This window comes from Gordionus sp. m RMFG-2023, chromosome 1, assembly GCF_954871325.1.
Source record: "Gordionus sp. m RMFG-2023 chromosome 1, tfGorSpeb1-WG-v2, whole genome shotgun sequence".
In the NCBI taxonomy this organism is placed as follows: domain Eukaryota; kingdom Metazoa; phylum Nematomorpha; class Gordioida; order Chordodea; family Parachordodidae; genus Gordionus; species Gordionus sp. m RMFG-2023.
This window is the reverse complement of record NC_088775.1, coordinates 31,710,085-31,733,777: the sequence shown is the minus strand read 5'-3', so window position 1 is coordinate 31,733,777 and position 23,693 is coordinate 31,710,085. Positions and strand designations below refer to the sequence as shown.

General features: G+C 27.1%; 1 protein-coding gene across 3 annotated transcripts in view; it reads left to right on the top strand.

The window, feature by feature from the left end:
- Positions 1 to 10,834: 10,834 nt before the first annotated feature.
- Positions 10,835 to 23,693, top strand: part of LOC135922976 (F-box/WD repeat-containing protein 7-like) — an 85,213-nt gene continuing 72,354 nt past the window's right edge. The window contains exon 1 of one of the 3 annotated variants that reach the window (XM_065457543.1): positions 10,835 to 10,909. The gene's annotated coding sequence lies outside the window, so the exon portion shown is untranslated. Of the gene's footprint in view, positions 10,910 to 22,122; positions 22,964 to 23,693 lie in introns of those variants that run through there. The other 2 variants (XM_065457544.1, XM_065457542.1) reach the window with 2 other exon arrangements.

Genomic DNA, 23,693 nt, shown 5'->3' with positions numbered 1-23,693 from the left:
CATATACCTTATCATATTGTTTCGTCATTGATATTTTATTTATATAGTTAACACGCACTAAACCATTTTTAATAATTTACCATACAATCTTTTAATCATATTTATATAGCGCAATACTAATATGTAATCTTATTATAATAATTGCAATGGAAATATATTATTTTTAATATTGTTGGTATATTATATATTTAAAATTTTCTATGACATAAATAATAAATAAATCCCTAAAAATATTATTACTACTTATTCTTGATTAAGTTCAATTTTCTGACCAGGTAAAAGCGTGCCACTTAAATTTTAGAAAAAGTTTTAAAAGTCAGACTTTTGAATAGTTAGGAAAGAGGACAAAGATATGATATAGTTAAGAAAATCAACTATCTTATTATGGGTTATATATTAATGTAACAATATTGGATAATAGGGTAGGTATATAGATTAATTAAACATTTACAGAAAAACATATTTTTGAACTAATATTACCTCAAGATAAAACTTTAAATATTAGCATAAAAAAATTTAATTTTATGATAAAGAATTTATGTATTAACCCACAAAAGTACTTATGATAAACTTCAATATTTATATAGTTTCAAAGCAGTGACGAAGCGTCAAATTCACTACTATGGAAGCAATAGAATTTTTATTTTTAGTCAAACCATAAAAAGATTAAAATATATAAATAAATATAATTCGTCTTTGTTTTTGAGTAAAATGATCAAACACAGAATTATTATAATTATTGCTAGATTTTAAATTTTTTAATAACTTTTTTTCAATCAAAGTCAAAAATATTTTTATCTTGTACTCAGTATCTTTTTGAAATTTTTAATAAGATACTAGTTATGATTTGAATATAATGAGGCTTTTTTGATATCAATATCACATCCATATTATTTTTCTTTTGGTAAAACAAAGGTTGCGGAGTTCAATAATATAAATAACATTGAACTGGGGGTTTTAAATTATATTAAAGAAAGTCGAAATACATTATAAATGCTTAATAATTATTCTTCCATTAAGGAAATTTTTTATAAATTTAATACTGCAATACCTTCATCAGCTCCAATTGAAAGGTTATTTAGTTTTGGCACAATGTTAAGTACGCCGAAACGGCAAAGGTCCAATTATAAATATTTGAAAAATTTGATTATCTTATAAAATAATGAATTTATTTTAAATACTTTTTTGCAAATTAATATTTCAACTCCCATTAAAAATACTAGTCTCCCTTCATCTATGCTAAGAATGGGCTAATACTAATATTAAAATACCTGATTATTATAATCAACTCATCATTAAATATTTTATTAATTATTGTAAATATTCATTCTTATTATATGTATGTTATGTTCTTCACAAATAAATAATAAAAACTGTATTTTACAAACTATTCTAATTTAATTGGTAATGATAATTTAGAAGTATCTTGTATTTAAGATACTCTAATTAGGCAAAAGATACAAGTATCTTTTATCTTGTATCTTTTTGATTATTTTGAAAAAGATATTAGTATCTATATCTAAGATTTATTTTTTCACAAAGAATCTGTATCTGTATCTTGATTCTTTTTCCGGATGACCTGCCCAACTCTGGGTATTGTTTATAATTAATAGGCGTCATGTCTAAGCAAGGATTTATAAATTCCTTTGCATGATAAGAATATCCTTCACAATCTTGAACTGATATCTATAGATAATGGGAAAAAAATGATATTTATATCTTTTTCTATATATGAGTTTTAATATTATATATATTCTTTTTTTATTATATTAGTCTTAATATTTTTATAATATATATTTATTTAAATTATATGCTCATACATATAACATAAAATTTGTATCTAAATATTTTTATTTTTTAGCTAAAAAGGCGTTAAATAAAAGTATATCAAAATGTATCTTAAATAGTATCTATAAACAGATACCTCTGAAATGGTATATAGATGCATATACTTTTTATACAACTCTGATAATCATAATAAATTTTCAATAACATAATTACAATTATTAAACATTAATTAAGTAAGGAAAAAAATATAAAAAAAAAATAAGCATTTTTTTATTTTGCTTCATCACTGATTTAAAGATATATTTATAGTATAATCGTGCTGTCTGTTATATATTAATAGATCTAGAAGAGTTTTCTAAAATTTTGTAAATTATCTGCAATTTATAATATATTATCATAATTAATTAAATTTTCTAATATATTCTTTTCTATTATTAATATAAAATATGATCATATATTTTATATACAATTATTATAATATTAATTGTATATAATCTATTTTATAGTTTAACCTAATCCTGCATGGACTTATAAATCTTATGTTAATGCATCTTAGGATACATGCAAAACAGATCTTTTAATATCACTTTTATTATTTTATTTAGATAATGGGTGTGCTGTGTTCATAATTGTAATAAAACAAATAAAATAGAATCTAATACACATATTTCTTATCATAAGTATATATATTATTTTTTATATGCAACATATTTATTACATAAAGCATTAATAAGCTACAAACATTGAAAAAAAATCCTTATTTAGTAAAAATATAAAGTTTTCTCGTTTTTATTGCTAGGACAAATAATGCTTCTTCCTCTTGAGTTGATAAGATTTCTATTTTGAACTTTGCCTAAATATTTTTCTGGATAAAATATTAAGTTAGCCATTTTTAAAATACATATTTACTATGATACAGTTTCATTTTAAATATTTGTAAGAAATATGTAAACCATATATATATTAATAGAGGCTCTGCCAATCAACAAATTTTCACTGATTCAATACTATATTACTAATAACTGATCTGATATTTATATTGATTTTTATATACTATCTATCTTTGTATCAATGTCATAAATATATCTTATATTTTACTCATTATTATTCACCTATTTTTAAATATAGATTTCCATTAAAATCCAAATAATTATTGGAAAAATGGTTACAGGCTATAAATAGGAAAAATTTTATGCCTAATAAATATAGTATTATTTGTGGAAGGCATTTTAAAAATACTTGTTTCATTCATACTTTATCCGGAAAGATTTTATTGAAGGAAGATTCAATTCCATCGATATTTAGTATATCTAGGCCACTTCATGATGTATGTTAACAATATCATTACATAGTTAAAACAATATTTTAAAATGTATACTTTTTAGAAAACGAATGTTTATTCAAATAACATACAAACACCATTAAAAAGTGATATATTATATGAAAATGATCCAATTATACATATAAAAATATGAAACATTAAAAAGAAAAATTATTTACCAAGAGGCTATTATTAAACGCTTAAAAAAAGGGCACATGCTTATTAAGCTCAAAAAGAGGAAAAAATAAAATAATCAATTTACAAACATTAATCACTTCACTAAAAGATGAAAATTTGTTAATATTCCTTAAAACACATATACACAGTGGAGGCATCTCAAACCCACAAAAAAATATATACAAATGAATTCCGTCAATTTGCATTGACTATGCATTTTTATTCACCTAAGGCTTACAGATATCTCAAATCACACTTTTGTATGCCTCCGGAATCCACATTAAGGGCATGGAGTCGCAAGATTGAAATCATGCCAAAGTTTATTATAATAATTTTAAAAAAATAAATTAAATTAAATAAAGGTTTCCTTTCTATTTCATTTACTTAAATTAAAAGCTACCAAAAAAATTCAGAAAAGCAGTTGTATTGTGTACTTAGCCTTGATGAAATGCATATTAAAACTCAAATAGATTATGACCCCCACAAAGCAGAATATCATGGTTATGTTGATTTAGGTGATGGGACAAAATCAACAAAAGAAGATAAATCTTGTCCAGAAGCAACAAAGGCACTGTTTCTTATGGCTACCTGTCTTAATAGCAGCTGGTAAATGCCAATAGCCTATTTTATAGTTTCACAAATGAATTCAGATATCCTAGCTATTTAGTGAGAGTTGCATTGTTCAATCTAAATGAAACAGGAGTTATCTGTAAGGCCATAGTATGTGATGGTTGTGCTGTTAATAAAAAAATGAGCAAACTGCTTGGTGTTAGTATGGATCAGTTGCGTAGCTACGGGGGTGGTTTTCAGGTTTGGACCCCTCCCAGAGCAAAATTTTTTTTTTAGATTTTATGTTCTAAAGACTTAAAAGTGACTAATACCATTGATATTTATATTTTTCTGGTTTTGATGTTTGTGGAAGGATATTATATTACTATTGAAATTATTCTGGATAGTATTATTATAAAGTCATTGAGAATAATCGACTAAATTATAATAACATATTATTGATGCATTTAAAAAATATATTTATTATATATTATCGAAGATATGGTTATGATTTTGCATTTTATATGTATGGACCCCCTCTACGAAAAATTCCTAGCTATGCCACTGGTATGGATCCTGATAATATCATTCCATATATTGGGGAATGACTAAAATACGCGTCCCCGAAAACTACGCGTCCCTACGCGTCCCCGGTCAAAACGACTTATTTCTATTATTATTAATAGGAAATCTTATTAAGCTTTATAAGATAAGTTAGAAAATGTTTTTTTTAATTTAAAAAAAATACGGTAACTATATAAAATTTACAAAAATTTATTTTTTTAAAAAATAAACTACGCGTCCCTATGCGTCCCCGGTCAAAATACAGTTTTTTTTTAAAAATCAAAACGGATTCATATTTAGCTCATTAAAAGAATACAGAATATGTAAATATTATATTTTAAACTATTTTATAACTTAGTGATTTTTTCAAAAAACACTTTTTTTTTTCAAAAACACTACGCGTCCCCGGTCCAGTCTTAAAGGTGTTCATGGTGCTCCTGAAGAACAGAATCCTCGCTTCTACCAAAAACCTCCTGTCAAGTAATATTTGCGCCTACAGGCCAAACAAGAACATTAATGAACCCATCCTAGCTCTCAAAATCCACCTCCAAAAATGCTTCAGATACAAACTTCCCTTCATATTTACTTTCATTGACTATAGCAAAGCCTTTGACACCATTAAACACGATGCAATTTGGGAGGCTCTAATAGAATGTAATGTTGATCAAAACATAATCAAAATCTTGAAATATCATTACAACAATTCTTCGGCTAGGTTACAGCTAGGCCGTACTTTCTCTCCTTACTTCAGGATCAGAAGAGGCTTGAAACAGATGTGCGTTCTATCACCCATTCTTTTCAACATAATCATACACAAAATCATAAAAGAAACCACGAGCACTATGAACCTAGTCGATCTTTCATCAAACAATAACAATATCAATCATCTAAGAATCACCTTGTACGCAGATGACCTGGCTTCAATTACCAAGTCAAGAAATGAGACAATAGACTTACTAACAAATCTCTGCTTCCACAGAAACAAAGTCGGCCTAACAATCAACTTCAATATTTTTGACCGGGGACGCGTAGTGTTTTTGAAAAAAAAGTGATTTTTCAAAAAATCACTAAGTTATAAAATACTTTATTTACATATTTTTCTTACGTTCTTGAATTTTTTTTTGTATTAGAATATAGTTTGACATTTCTCCTTGTCTCACCGTATCAGACTGAAGTAGTTGCAATTGCCCTGGCACCTCCGGCACCATTGTTACATATGGAAATTTTGATTGGGGGATTAGAATCTAAATATAAAATAGAAATAAAAATAAAAATATTTACTAAAATTATAGTTTTAAATTCTTTATTAAATACTAATACCAAAAAATAATTATAAATTATATAAATTAATATAAAGGGAAAACATAACCAAAAAAATAAAAAATAAAAAAGATAAAGTATAATGTATAAAGTATAATGTATAAAATACTAAAAATTATATGCGAAAAATTAAGTGAAAGTAAAAAAAATTAAAAGTGCTTTAAATTATAAAAATTGTGTCATTTATATAAAATTAACATCATCAGATTATAACATAATAAATCTTGTCCGATTATAATCAACTTTAAATCATTATTCAAAAAAATTTACATAGTGTTTAAACAACAAACTTAAATAATCTTGAACTTTATCTAATCTGAATAAATCTTTTTTATTCATTTTTCTTTAACTCATTTAAATATCACAACATTACGCTTTTGAATAAGTCATCCAATTACCAAAGAGAAAAAAATCAATTTAAAATTATCATTTATAATGATACATTAGTGGTAGAAATTATTTAGGGGTAAGTGAAGGCCTGTAGTAATTAGGAATTTATTATGATTATATAGATTTTGATGATATGTTTTATATTGATTATATATATATAGATATTTATGAATATAATAATTTTTAAAATTCACTACCTAACGGATATAGGGGGAACCAATCATAGTTAATTTTTATGTAATTTCATATGAATGAATAATGGACATCCTATAATTGCATGTATTTAAATAACTATTATTATGAATGAATGGTATATATAAATTGTCGTATTATGGCAGAATCAACTTTATTAAATTGTGATTTAAATAATATGTAATCATAATAAATGCTGTAAAACTCACAAATTATAAAAATAGTTCAAAATTTGCTAAAAATTATTTCCATGATCTTAAATCAAATAATAGTTATAATCTTGTGGTTAAAATTTTCCAAAAAATTTATAGTAATTACATATTACCAAATATTTTTAGCATATTTTAAACTTAATTTTAAAATGGGATCCTTGCTCAACTTGCCCGTCTTTTCTTATTAACTGTTAATCTCCTAAAAAGTCTCAAAGTAGTGTCAAATTTTATAGACCCTAAGGTTTAGAATATTTTTCTACTATTAAAACTTTTTACTGGGCTTTAAACAAGTAAATAATCTTATATTTCCAGATTTTTACGCATGAAGTTTAAAAGTAATGGAATTAGAAACTACTTACTGAATCCAAGGGTTTTAAAACTTCTATCCTATATCAAAGTTATTGATAAGCTCAAAATAAAAATCAATAAAAATTTTCCTTGTGGAATAAATTATAATGCCAGTGATACCATATTAATAGATCTATTAGTTTTAGAAAATCTTAATAATATCAGAAACTTTTTATTGGGTTTTAAACGTAAATAAATAAAAAAAATTTATATTTCTACATTTCACGGTTAAAAAAAATGTCATTATAAATTTCTCTTATAAACACAAAAGTTGAGAACATCTTTCTAAAACTAAAAACTCTAAACTGGGACAAAAAGAAAAAAAATTTCATAATATTTTTCTTTGTGGACTAAAATATAATAAGAGTACTTATTAATTTTTTTTAGTATCATATACCTTAAACTAAGCTTAAGACAAAATTTTAAATTATTTTTTAGTTCCTAGTGGAGTAGAATATAGTGAAAGTGCTTCATTACTAGATCCAAAGTTTTAGAAACATCTTGCTAGTATCAAAAACTTTTTCGCTTAAAATAAAATTTAAAAAAATTTTCACATTTTTTTTTCCTCATGGAGTAAAATATTATGGTAGTGCCAATTTATTACTAGACCCAGAGACAGCGTCTACATGACAGAATTTTTACTGGATGCAAACCCCCTTCAAAAACCCTTGCCTACCCCCCTAAAAAATTAACACCACCTTCGGCGGCTGTGTTTCCTTATTATTATTTTTACCTTTTTAATTTATTGATACTCTTTTCAGAGAATTTATAAAGGATAACTTAAATTAATCAATCTCTATTACCAACTATCGATATTTTGTGAATATAAAGAATTTATTTTTTAGATAATAAATTCTTTTAAAACCACCATTATTTACAATGAATTAATTATTATGGCATTATGAGCTTGCTGAAATATCTAAACCTTTTAAATTACGGTTAAACGAATAGCAGAAAGTTTTATTTGGAAAACAATGTGTATGATTGTTTGCAATATATAAATTTGGTCGATAAATTGTATTACTATTACTGCAATAATTTTGTCCTATTTCATCTCAAAATTTAATAGACAACCTCCAAAATAATTTATCCTACCCACATTAAAGCAGCCTACCACCTATCCCCCCCACCTCAAAAAATAGGATGCAAACTGTTCCTACCCCTCCCGCTCATGTAGACGCTGCCCAGAGGTTTCGAACATCTTTCTAATATCATAAATATTTAAATATGTGAGATGTGATATATACAACGTCTTAAAAAAAATTTCTTCGTGGAGTAAAATATAATATCAGTGCAAATTAATTACAAGACCTAAAGGTTTAAGAACATCTTTCTAGCATCAGAAACTTTTAACTAGGCTTAAGATAAATTTTTATAAAATTTTAACATTTATTTTTTCCTTGAGGGGTAAAATATAATGGCAGTGCCAATTTATTCTAGACCCAAAGATTTTAGAACTTTTCTATATCATAAACATTTAAATAGGTTCAAATCAACGTCTTAAAAAAAATTCTTTATTTTTTTCCTTGTGGAGTAAAATATAATAGCAGTGCCAATTTATTACAAGTCTAAAGTTTTAAGAACATCTTTTCTAGCATCAAAAACTTTTAACTAGGCTTAAGATAAATTTTTATAAAATTTTAACATTTATTTTTTCCTTGTGGAGTAAAATATAGTTGCAGTGCCAATTTATTACTAGAACCAAAGGAACAACTTTCTATATCAAAAACATTGAACCCAGATTAAAACAAACTAGTTAAATTTTTCTATATATTTTGTTGACTCATCAAGCCGACCCAGCTAGCCGACCCAGCCAGCGTCTACATGCCAGGATTTTCACTGGATGCAAACCCCCTTCAAAAACCTTTGCCTACCCCCCTAAAAAATTCCAGCCGCCATCGGCGGCGGTGTCTCTTTATCATTATTTTCACCTATTTATTTATTGATACTCTTTTCAAAGAATTTATAAAGGATAACTTAAATTAATCTATCTCTACTATCAACTATCGATATTTTATGAATATAAAGAATTAATTTTTTAGATAATAAATTCAATTAAAACCTCCATTATTTACAATGAATTTATTATCATAGCATTATGAGCTTGCTGAAATATCTTAATCTTTTAAATTACATTTAAAGGGATAGTTTATTTGGAAAACAATGTGTTTGATTGTTAGCAATATATAGATTTGGTCGATGAATTGTATTATAATAATACTATAATAAAAGTACTAATTTTTACAGCAATATATTTTGTCGTATTTCATCTAAAAATTTAATAGATAACCCCCCAAAAAATTTATCTTACCCCCATTAAAGAAGCTCACCCCATACCCCCTCAAAAAATAGGATGCAAACTGTTCCTACCCATCCCGCTCATGTAGACACTGGACCCAGCAAGCCGACCCAGCAAGCCAACCCAACAGACAGACCCAGCAGGCCAACCCACAAGCCAACCCAGCAAATCGACCCAGCAAGCTAACCAAGCAGAACGACCCAACAAATCGACCAGCAAGACTCAGCATGCCGACTTAGCAAGCCAACCCAAGAAGCTAACCCAGCAGGCTGACCCAGCAACCCAACACCGCTAGCCGACCCAGCAAGCCAACCCAGCAGAATGACCCAGCAGACAAACCCAGCAGGCCAACCCAACAAACCAACTTAGCAAGTCAGCAGGTTGACCCAGCCGACCCGATGGGTCGGGTCTGGTCTGATCTATGGCCAAATACGTTGGCTCGGATTTGGGGTCGTTTTTATCTGCTCAAACCTTGCTTTCGGCCAAGCCGACACGACTCAGCAATTTAACAACACTACCAAATATAGCTAACCAAATAATCAGATTCAGATGCGAGTAGTTTACAGACAATAAAGATAAGAAACTAAATACAAAAATACTGGGAAATTGTACCCATTAAAACAAAAATGATGGTGACCAGCAGCGTCTACATGAGTGGGAGGGGTAGGAACAGTTTGTATCCTATTTATATGAGGGGGGAAGGGGTAGGCTACTTTAATAGGGGTAAGGGGTAGGCTGCTTTAATGGTGATAGGATTAATTTTTTGGGGGATTATCTATTAAATTTTGAGATAAAATAGAATAAAATTTATTGCTGTAAAAATTAATACTTTTATAATAGAATTATTATAATACAATTCATCGACCAAATTTATATATTGCAAACAATCATACACATTGTTTTCCAAATAAAACTTTCTGCTATCATTTCAGCAAGCTCATAATGCCATAATAATTAATTCATTGTAAATAATGGAGGTTTTAATTGAATTTATTATCTAAAAAATAAATTCTTTACATTCACAAAATATGGATAGTTGGTAGTAGAGAAAGATTCATTTAAGTTATCCTTTATAAATTCTCTGAAAAGAGTATCAATAAATTTAAAAGGTAAAAATAATAATAGGGAGACACCGCCGCCGAAGGTGGTAATTTTTTTTAGGGGGCTAGGCAAAGATTTTTGAAGGTTTGCATCCAGTGAAAATCTTGTCATGTAGACGCTGGTGAACAGACTTAGGTAGTATTGACTAGTGCTGTTGAACTTGAAAAGCCCTATTTGGGTTGATTTTTAAAAACCACCCGATTAATATCTTAGCCAAAATAATATGTAAGCCTCGAGATTTGGCAAATAGAGGTCCAAACCTTTTTTCAACATCTGAGCAAAATGCTAAAACCGTAATCGGGTAGTTTCTAAACAAATAGGGATTTTTAACAACATTAAAATCTTTACAGGGAAAAAGGTAAGAGTCTAGAAGTGATTGGTAAATAAAGGATGGGATGACCAAATTGGCCCACAAACTTAGGCGAATATCATTAAACAAAAATTGAATATAATTAATTGTATGAATAATATGAAATGGAAAAAGATATTGAAAAAGCTTACCACCCGAAAATGTAAAAGCTAAAAAGCAAAAAAAAAATATCAGTCAAATATGCAATGTCAATAAAAATAATTTCTTGATTCAAAATCATAAAAATCGTAACGTTATTTTTTTTTATGGAGTGTACAAATTCAATTTACTATACTAAGGTAATTATATTTAATTTCGATTCTATAATATAGAATATTAGATATATTTTTATATATTACATTATAAATAATATATTTTTACAATTTTCTTTATAAATGTATATTTGATTTCCTTTAAATATACAATCTTTATGATACATTTATCATTTTTATGATATTATATTTTGCATTTATATTTTTACGAAATTCTTTTTAACTATACTTATAGTCTCATTTTTTAATTTTTATATGCATTAACTCTTGATTGCTTATTAACTCACAATTACACTTAAGTGACATCCTTATGCATTTTATGATCATTTCTATGTATTCTACCATCATTCAACATTTCTTTCTCATAGATTTGAATAATTCTGACTATTTGCATTAATTTTTAATACATATAGTATGCAAAAGAACTATTCAAATATAATAGTGCATTATTTATTCTGTTCATTTAAAATTAAATAATTTTTTAAAATGTTATTCCATATGATTTAAATAGAATTATATTAAAATCTATCAAATAGTATATTTAATTCAATTAATTGCACATAAATTTTATCAATTTTTATTGGAATTGAAAGAGTTTAAAAGGTATAAGTTTTATTTTATAATATTATATATTCTTTAACCAATAACATATCACATAATAAATTGTAATATTTAAATTTATTAATTCACATTTTAAACCTTTTATTTTGATTTATTAAGGCCTAGACCTTTTTAAAATTAGAATAAAATTTAAAAAAGGTGTGAAATATTTAAAAATAAAAAAAATAATTTAAATTTAGCATTTTTATTGATATTTAAAACCAATTATTTAAATTTTATTTAAATAATTGTATTTGAAAGAATAAATATGATTCATTCATAGTCAAAAAAATAAATTTACTATTCAATTTGAATCAAATTAATGTATCAAATATATGATTGTTTCCAGGCGCGTACGCAGGAATTTGGTCTGGAGGGGGGGGATAATAAATTTTTTTAAGAAATAATATTTTTAATTAAAAATACTAAGCATAAATTTATTAGGATTAATAACTTTTCTAATACACAATTTTAAACTAATGTGAATTAAAAAAATTATATATATAAACCGGCATTTAAATGTGAATCATAAAATATAAAGTGAATATAACCCATGATATGAATCACTTAAATGACCCAAAATTGAAATTTGAATTTTTTGAGCTTTTAAAATATATAAAGTATAAAAAATTTAAATGTTGTAAATATAAATTAATACACAAAAAGTTTCTTAGGAATAATTGTATTTTGTATGTTTTGAGCTAATTTTTCAATTATCAATCCTTGCTTGGCGTTAAATGTCTATGAATATTCAAAAGATCCAAATCATTCAATCTACTTTCAGATGTTGTATTTCATAGGTATGTTTTTCACAGACTTGCAGGCCCGGCCCCCGAATTTTAATTTTTTTAAATATACCCGGGCCGGGCTCGTAATTTTTTTTTAAAAAAACACCCGGGCTGGGCCTGAAAATTTTTTAAGAAATAATATCCGAGCCGAGTTGTATATTTTAAAACCAAATATTTGAAATCGCCATTATTAGCTATAAATATCAAAAATAAATATAATTTATTTTAAAAAATTCGGACTGGGCTAGCCGGGCCGGGCCTGAAAATTTTTTTAAAAAAAAACTCGGGCCGGAAAAAATTTTTAAAAAAATCTGGGCCTGGTCCTGCAAATGGTACCTCTGCAAGGCTCTGTTATTCTTCTTAAAAAGTGAATGTTCTCTCATTAGTTTACTAAAGAGCTGCTAATATATATATAACCATTTTAATAATTGGGAGTATAATCTAAAATGTTTTTGAAATAAAAAGCATCCATAGCATTTTTTGGGACTGTATCAACCATAGTTAATCTTTTAATCATAGTTATTCAGCTAATAAGGCATCATAAGATATTTTAACATCTTCATGATAAAAATATAACAAATATTTATATTTTTTTTCTATCACCATATGAAAAGGTTGGGAGAGGGGACATTTGTTTTATAATACTCTTCTACTGATCCTATATTAATGTTTTGATGATGAGCTTGCTTGCTGCAAGTCGAGGGGGACAAATATTTAACACGTATAGCTCTGCTTTTGACTCAACAATAACATATAAAATATGAAATTCTTCAACAACACTAGCTCTATTTCCTTGAGTTCTAATAAAATGCTCTCCGCTATTCTCATCTTCTTAATCAAGTCAATGTTATGTTTTTGAAAAGTATTACATAAAATAGTTGTATAATTAAATAATACATTCTAATGAGAAAAAAAATTTGGAATAAGTATTGAATCCAATAATTTTCTTGCTTCTGAGGAAATATTTCTTTCAAGCCATTGTGATATTTCAGTAATAGCATTAATAATCAGCTCTTCTAACTCCAAAATAGCTGTTACTGTGGCGGAGACTCGATCTCGTTGGACAAGCTTGCAATTTTTTTCTCCTTGTTGGACAAGGAGTTTCAGAGATAATTATTATTTTATTAGAAATTTAGATAAATATTACGCCACTAAAATTTGAAAATAATAGGTAAATTACGCCAAGGAAAACTTGAAATCGAAATTGATTGATAAAATAACTTAGTAGATGAATATGATAAATAAATGTAATTAAATATATATATATATATATATGTATATATGAGATAAGAATAAATATTAACAAATATAAATTAATATTAACAATAATATTTTTGAAAAATATAATCCGGCATCTGCATTTTTTGGCTTGGGGGGGAGATTTGTCCCCCTGTCCCCCCCCCCCCGCTGCGTACGCGCCTGATTGTCTCTGAATAAGCCTAATCTATATACATACAAATATATACATTCAAAATTAATTTAAATTTTTTTTATTTAACAGTTTTAAATTCATATTTATAAGATCAATGTAAATTTCACAAGTAAAATTTGATAATACAATTTAAATATTAGTTGCAGAAACTTTAATCTTAATATTTTATTTTAAAATTTTATACCAAAGCTTTCTATTCATTATATTTTAACTTTTAAGGTTGGTTTGAAGGTCATTCACAATATTATATTATTTTATTTTTTGTTTTTTTTCTTAGAAAAATTCACATAAAATATGGATATTAAACTTACCATTATTTATAGCCAAGAAGGTATCAATTTAAATTTTATTTTACCATATTCACATATCGTTTTTTGTTTATCCTGAAAAATGGACTGTTTATTGGGACTAAGTTTTTAGGATGGATGAGATTAAGCTCAGATGGGTACATCCTACTTGTATATAAATCCAAATAATAAATGCATTTTTTTTATAAAACAAACATTTTTCTAATTAAAGTAAAAATCTAAAATACATTTGAAAAATTTGATTATCCTTGTAGATGTGGAAAATTGTCCTTGTATCTTGATATGGTTCAAAATCTCTTGGACTCTATAGGATCTAAAGGATAAATAAAATTTGCTACCATTTATCATATTCTGTAGTAGGCAAATTAAAATATTTTAGCCTTTAAGCTGTTTAAACTTATAGTATTATGAATTATTTTATGAAATATAGAAGTTAAAATATTCTCCAAATTAAAAATAAAATAGGGGTTAATTAATTTAATTTATTCTAATTAAATAATAGTTGTTTTTTTAAAATTTATTTCTTGTATCTTTTCATGGATTTTTTTTGTTTATCTAGGATATTTAATACAAATTAATAATTTTCTACCTTTTTTGCCTTGCATAGAAAAAATATGAACAGTTAGGTAAAATATAATTGTTCATTGCAATAGCTATGCATAGAAAAATAAAATATACATAAATTACAAAAAAAATCATAAATTCATTTTTTAACTAATACTCAGATCTTTTTATGAATAAATGGAAAACAATAATTGGGATGATTGATAACCTTCAATATCTTAAAGAGAAGAATATTGAGAAAAATTTGGGGAGGTACAAAAGATTTTTATGAATATATGAGAGCGTTTTTACCAAGATTGTATTCCTTAGGATGAGAAAATTTTAACCACACTGTTGATATATATTGGTAACTTCAATACACACTAATAAACGATTTAAAATAAATGTGAAAAATCCGTTTTTATTGCGATGATTAGATAGTGAATGGACAAAAGCGAAAGAGAGGAAGTCTTCTTTATTAAAAAAAGATCATTGATCATTCCATTTTAATCTTTACATATTCATAAAAATACTGAAATTAGAGTCCTGCAGGGCTGGGCTGTTAATGTGTTCCATGGTGATAACATTATCAATGCAATATAGTTGTCCAATTTTTCCTTATATGTCTGATTGAATATCAGAACTAATTATAAAATGAATTTTAAAAATATGGAAAGTTTAAAAAAAATAGGATCGGTTGAAAATATCATTCATTTTCAACAAATAGATTAAAATGGATAAACATTAAATTATCAAAGTTATTGCTGAACTTTTAAATTTAATGCATAAAATTAAAATGAAAATAAAATAAATATTCTAAGTTCTAGATTTCTTCCTTATTAACTTTTTTTTAAATTTGGGCTGCAACTGTCGCCACCTAGATACAATATTTTTTGCCACAAGGCTGCAGGCTAACTTGGGCAGAAAAATTTCGATTTTGCAGATCTCTGATTGCAATGTTAATTAAAAATTAATTTATATATTTTTTCCCAAAACGATATATTTTTACTATGTAGGGAGTAAGATGGTCAATATTTTATTATGGAAAGTGCAAAGCAAGAAAGTTAGTATAAACAACTATTATTTTTCCTACAATAGCAATAGTTTTTTATATTAATATAAGAAAAATTCTATGCAAGGCAAGAAATATATTTTATTTTTTTTCAAACATTAACAATTAGAGGTCAGTTCGGCCAGAACCGGCTCGTGGATATGTTCTCTCTAGATGGCCCATATTTATTTTTCCTATCTTGGCCATTAAAATAGATATTATATATGAAAACACATAAGTTTGTCTGATTATCTACTTAAAACATTTTTAGAACTTTGGTCTGGCCAGCTCTTTCCTGGCTGCCCCGACCTCTAATAACATTAATATTTGCTGATATCAACTTAAATTATCTCTTTTTCTTTAATATTGAATTATTAGTAGATAGCCCGAAAATGATGGGGAGAATTATATCCTTATTTTTATGATAGCTGTTACCTGTATTTGAAAATAATATCCAATTTTTATTCTTTTTACCCCCTTCCCCCTTCAGGCCAGGTTCAATCCATTAAAACTAAGTGTAAATACTATGGTTTGAGTCAAAATATATTTAAATTAGCTTTTACCTAAGAGCCATATAAATATTCTGTGTTAACTTATACCTAATATCTTATATTAAAAAAATTCCCAAGCCAGGCCCACACACTTGGGAAAATTTTCTCAAACCCACCAAAGACCATAATAATTTTGGTAATTGAGAACTGAAATAAAATGTATAAAAAGTCATAATGCATTTAAAAATACAATCAGAATATGAAAGTTGCATAAGTCTTGATTTTTTGATCAGCCTGGCCATTTTTAAACATCTAAGACCATAATATTTTTGAAAAATTTTTCCTAAGCCAGGTCCATGCCTATATTAATTATGAAAAATATTTCCCAAGCCCAGCACCCATAATAATACTTTTTCCATGAATCCAGAAAAATAGGTCCGATGTAAGGGGTTTATAAGAATTAAATCTGTCTAATATATACATTTTTTTTGCCATTTTATATTATTGTGGAAATTTTTCATAAGTTATAATCAAATGAAGGGGAAATATCAGATTTACCCATCATTCTACTGGTTAGCTACTGGTATTTATATGAAATTCATGAATACATATTGAAGTACCATGCCTTATAAAAATCAGTAAAGTTATGTTCATCCTAATTTTAATTTTAAACAAACCACAACCCCTCCAAATAACAAATGGTTTATTACTTAGGTACAAAATATAAAATTAAATTTAAGACATTGTTATTAAATTACAATAGAAAAAATAAAAAGATATGCTAAGTTAACAAATAATAGGAGGTTAACTTCAATCATAGTCTAATTATATATAAGTAAAACAAAAAGGTTATACATTTAATCAAAAAAGTTATAATAATATATGAATAACACATTCAACAATTATGAAGTAATAAATATATAAAACTATGGAATGCATGTAGAAAAATCCTCAGAATAGATAAGAGAGGTATTCATTTAAAAGTTGCATGCATAACATGGAATATCTTATACAATAACCAATATGGTAAAAAAATGGCAAATTTTAAAAATATCACCTATGTTAACGGCAATTGAGTTTTATTAAATAACAAACTCAAGATCTGCTTTCATGATAGAAATTCCATTTATTTACCAGGTTGTAAAATTACAGACCTATGATATTTTATAAAAGTGATAATTCGTAAAGCATTATTTTTAATTTAATTCATCCATCTTCAAATTTTTGTCAAACTTGATCTATCAGCTATTAATCATTTAAATGCAAATATTTACTTAAAGATATTGTGAGATTGGATCCTTCATTAAGAGTTTTTAATAATGGATAAAATGTTCTCCAGAGTTAGTTTGCATCTTCTCATGACATGGATCATCATCATTAAAAATATTAAAAATAAAATATATAATCACATGATAGAAATTGTAATTGGCTTAACATTTGCATGATGATTTTTATTAGGCGAATATTTTTTAAATACTATTGGAAATTAATTTGTTGTGACACGGCTTTTATATATATTATAGATGTTCAAATTTATAATGTATAATTTGCCTTTAATAAAAAAAAAAATTTCGGTTTAAGAAGGACGCCCTCTTCGGGCACTTTTTGAAAGACTGCTGTTAGACCGATTTTTATGGAAACCGGGGCACTTTTGCATATTCTCATTGTTTTTTTTGAGTGTTCACTTTACCAGTTATGGCACTGACTAAGATCGAACTGCTCAAATTAGGTAGCTGATTTAGAATGCAAAGAACCCAAACCTGTGCAGATTTTTTTTCCTACTCTTTTTAGTTTTTGTTAAAATCTAACATTCTTAAAATACGGTAAGCATATTCGAAAATTGAATAATTGTTCCACCTAAACTGATTTTTTAATGATGATTATCCTAACGAAAACTTTCGATTTAATTGGTACTCTATAGATGCGATAAATGATTGCTCAAAATTTTAGCCAAATTTTCTATTTACTTGTGCTCAAATTAGATTAAAGCAATTTAGGATTAATCATAAATATTCAATATGATCCTTGTAGAAATTTTTGTTTTTTTGCTATCATTTTTTTTACAAAGTTTTATCTAATTTTATCGTTTCTGAAAACAAAATTATTTTTCAAGTTTATAATTTTATAGGCTTAGCTTGTCTGGAGTTTTTCAATATTTTTTTTATGATCGAGGAAAAAAAATGTAAAAATATTGTTTCAATACTTTCAATGTGTATATGTCGTAATTTTTAAAGGGATCAGAAATATCCGGGATCATCACGGGTTTTAAAGGGATCCCTTTAAGAATTCAATTTTTTAAAGGATAAAGAAATATACGGTATTATCACGTTTGAACCATAATATAGAAAGAAGAATCTTAATTTAAAACGCGTTTTGCTTTATTTTTTATAAATTAATTGTTATTTATTTATTTTCAATGTTGTTTTTTTTGGCCTTATGAAATAAGATATGTCTAATATTGTGTATCAATCGATAGCTAATCAAAAGATCTATTCAACTGGAGGTCAAACTCTCCCCCTTAATGGGCGAGTCTACTGGGGGTCAGGAATATTTTTATCAAAATAAAATATTTATATGGGTATCATATAATAGCTAATTTTTATATCTTTTAACTGAAAGTCTTAATTCTTGGTCTTGATGGGTATGACTAGGTCTGGGGGTAAATGGAAGGGGGGGGGTTGTAAAAAATATATTTTTTGATATGGGTATCAAATAAAAGGTAATTAAAAAATTTTTTGTAATAATATAATCACTCACAGAGGACGGGTCTAGATCTTGGGGGGTCAGGAATATTTTTATCAACACAAAATATCGATATAATAAAATTAAAAAGAATTAAACGAAACGCGCGTAAAACGCTTAAAATAAGATTCCTCTTTATCACGATTAAAACGTGATTCTTACTTAAAACCATAATTAATTTTTTAGTTATCCCTTTAAAACCTGTGGTGATCCCGGATAGTTCTGTTCCCTTTAAAAATTACCACAACATTAGTGTAAATGAATTGAATCAACCATTCAAATTTGATTGTCACGCAAAATAAAAAAGCATCGAAATAATAAATGAAAATAAAATTAAGCTATGAAACATCTTAGTACTCTCAGGATTGGAATTAACGGGGACTGCGAAATTGTCACCACAGTACTCGGATTATTTCCGAAGCAACCCCATCGGCGAAATTCTCTTCAAAAGACTTCTCTACCGCTTTCGATTCCCACCGCTCTAACATTTTTTCCTACAAATATGCCAATCTTAGTTCTTCGGCTAAAAGACTATATATTTTATAAGATCTCATCCTTGATTCTACGAAAATCTGCTCTCATCTAGCAGGGAATTCAACAAGGGGACCTCTTTCCACCTTGGTTTAATACTTTCTTGTTGACATCAATGAATTGATCAAAAACATTTCTACCGAATGCAAACTTGCTTTACCTGGTAGATTTTTTTCAAATATGGCTTCCATACAGAAATCGCATTATTTACCACAATTTGCAAAACATATACATTCCAAATCTTTAGATCAATAAAACTGAGGTCTGCTAAATTTACTGTTTAACTCCTAACAACTTACTTTTTTATGCAACCGAATTTATTCTCAGTTCTTCAGTTGGTAACTTACATTTCATCAGTATCTTTTTCTCGGAGGTGTTATCCTCCATACTTCAATTTAATAACATATCCAAATCCCTTTCTTCTCATCATGCATTATAAAACGTCTACTATTTTCCTAAAATCATTTATTCCTCTCGTAGGGTATCTTAAAGAATAGGGACTTTGAGGTTCCACGAATGCGGATCTTAATTTCTGCTATTTTTGATATAATATAAGTGCAGCAGTAGACGCTGAGAAAGGCTCTTTTAGAATCTATTGAAGTCGGTTTCCAGTATTTTTAGACAAGGTAAATTGCTTAAATTTATTATTGTGGCTCATCTTTCGCACCTTTTATTATGGTGTTCTATTCTTCCTCTATATTCAGTTCCAGTTCTTCGTCGACCAAAACATTTTTATGGAACATAATTTGTAATGTAAATTTCCTGGGAAACTATAAGGGAAATTTTCCTAGAAATTTTGAAATAAAATAGTAAAACAACGGGAAAAAAGGGGAAATTTCCTTTAAATAATTATTTTTCAGGTCAATATTGATTTTAAACTATTAATATGATATATAAACAAGTATGCTATAATTTCAATTATTTATTATCTTCATTTGAAACGATTCCATATCTCTAAAATTGAGCAATTTATCATTTGTCATACGCAATATCTTGGGTCAAATATATGAGCAGGGTAATATATGTTCCCTAAACAAAAAATTTCCTATTTTTTAATAAATTGTGTGATATCTATAATTTTGTTCCATAAGAGATATCCCTGGTATGAATAAATGCTTGAGGAACGTCAGATAAGTTTGATTTGTGAGCTTCGACTTCCTCTATTTGTGTAGAAATGACTTGATATAATTGTAAGATTTGCAAGATCATTTAATAAACTTCATTATCAAGAAGAGTAAGCCTCTTATCTTTATAAAAATATGTAGTATTGCGCAAAATATCTTTCTATTAATTATCATAACTATATTGTTCAAAGAGTTGGGTTGGCTAGACACTTTAAGGAAACAATTCTATTTCTATCTTATAGTTTAATTTCCTTAAATGTGTTAAAGAATGTTGAATTTTACATATTTTATTAATTTACTACTCAAATTTAAATTGGCAATATTTTATTTGTTAGATCCTTTAAAAACAAATGAAGTGAAGATGCAGACCCAATGCATTCGATAATTGGATATTTATTTCTCACAAATGTCCAGGCTTTCTTCATTACTTGCATTATCCTTTATTATGATGTTATTTTTTGTGTTTCCTATTTCTTCAATTACTTTAATAAATTCACTAGATATATCTTCCCGTATGTATATAGTTCCTGTTTCAATTAATTTCTAGAAAATTGGACTTGGGATTGCTATAATAAAATTTTTAATACATTCCACTCTTATATTTGTCTAACCCAACATTAATAAGGGTTAAATTTTTATCATCTTTCAGTTACTATATTTTTAACCCTTTCATATTGACTAACTTTTTACTGAGTTGATATCTTGTGAGCATTTTAAATTTTATTTTTAAAGATTGAAATAATTTCTTCTAGATACACGTTGCATTATGGAAAACGAACAATTTAACATAATATCTCTTTAACATTTAATCCTACTTCTTGTCCTTATTTCAGTTATTATTAAATATTTAAAATATACTTCAGTCAACAAGAAAATTTCCTTCCAATGAACATACACAAACAAAACACAATTATGATATATGAACCCAGAGGAAAAAATATTTATTAAAATATGATAAAATCCTGTTTATTTGATCAAAAAAACATAAAATAAAAATTGGGGTAACTATAGGTAAAATTAGATTTCTCGGGGAAATTGCCCCTACTTTACATCTCCAAACACATTATTTTTATTCGCAACCATAGAATCATTATCACAATGTGTATTTAAAAGTTTTTTCATAATTGCTGTTGTCTAATTTAATATTTGTTTAGACTGAACAATATTCGTATTTTTAAGGTACTTCAAAAGATTTACTAAAGTTGGATTCATACTTCTTCTACACTTTGTTTAGTAAATTAATAATTTGGCTTTCAAATTTTCCGAGCTTATTCTCCATAAAATTAATCGCAAGATCTGCGGAAGCCAACTAAAAATTTATAATGGCTTAAGAGCATTTTCCTCATCGGTCATCAATTAAAAATTAACGTTATTTAACAAATTATTTGTATTCAAGTCAGTAAGAACGAATTTACGAAACTTTAAAAAAAATATCTATCATATCCGCCATTGAATTCCATATCTTTTTAAAGTCCATCACGAATATGAGTTAAACACAAGTTGGTCAAATGGTCAAAGAAAGGAAATTATAATTTAAAATATTTAAATCTGAATTCTTTGGATTCGATTTCAGAAATCCTAGCCTTTTGTTCTAATTTCTCGGCTCAAAATCATTCGAGATATAAATTCTTGCTGAGAATGTTATTGAATGTAAACATTTAGAAACATCTCTTAAACTCATGGGATTAGGAGATTACCCCTAAACCTTTCCATCAGCGGTTTCATGGTCTTCATCTTGTTGCCAAACATCCACTTACATTCCCTTTGATTAATTGAAGATCAAACCATATGGGGCAATTCTGTCGTTCAAATACTCACCGGCCTTTCTCGTGTTTACAGAATTACTGAGATATTTCCTTCAGCCAAAGCTTCTTCGCACACCTAGATCTCACAGTTTTTCCACTTATAAACGAAGGATTCGGCTGTTTCAAATGTCTAAAAATCATATTCTCGAAAATCTCTCACAGATGAGCAGGTTCGCGATTGGTCTTCTTGTGATTATTTTGCCTTACCTATGTAAACACTGCAAAACCAGTGTTGATAGTAAAAATAGCTAGTCTGCCGTTTTTGACATAGTGCATCTAATGCAACGACTTTACTTTTACACTTAATTGATTGGCATTCCCCATAGACTTAAATCTACCAACATCTTTAGAACCGATGGAAACACCTAGGTTGAATGATCTCAATTCCTTGGTCAAGCTAGCAGCTCTATGCTTAGAGCTTAACCTGCCTAAATTCAAGGGCCTCATACAAATACAATATTAACGTCGATGCTCTTTCGCTCGAGCCCAATATAGTTGCATTTATCCTTATTACTAGTGTTGTTAAAAACCACGATTTCGCCGATTTAAAAACTCCTAAATCAAGTATTTAACTAAACAAATATTAACATATTAACTAAGCCTCGATATTTCACCAAATGACGGGAGATAGGCTTGGCACTCTTTTGGAAAAATCTCGAGACTTAGGTAAGATTTAGTTATAGCTACTTTAAAATAAATTATTGCTCTATTATGACTACTTTTAAGAAAAACTTAGTTCGTTACTGATTAGTTACTTTCTTAACAAAATAGTGCGATATAGTTATAGCTAATTTTTAAATGTAGCATGATTACTTTAAAGATGATGTTTAAAATTCTTTCCCTTAAGTGAGGGCTAATAAATAAAATATTGTTGGCCTAATTATTTATATTTTTTTTATAATCGTGAATGATCTTTATTAAAATTTATAATGTAATACATAATAAAATATTAATTTATATGTAATTTTTAATTGTAGGAAATTCAATGTATTATGGTTTATTGGAGCTATAAGCCTTCATTTGAATTTAATATTTTAAGCGCATTGATAATGTTGAAGTTGTTAACTTTTTTATAATATTACTTTTGAATTGGTTGAGTCGGTTGATGGGATATTTGTATATTTATCTTATCAGGTGCGCTTCTCTTTTTAATAAACTCATATATTTTTAATTCCATGAGTTCACACCAACATAACCTTCCTAAATTATTGGCCAAACTAGATAAAATTATTGTTCACTGACATGGGAAAATTCGATGCCCCTCTTCAGGGAACACAATTGTCTCAACCACCAAACCATTTTTTATATTTAAATTAATTTTCTTTCATTTCTACAAAACCAATCATAAATACAATAGCTAAACCAGGTGATATTGTAAATCTAAATACAATCAAAC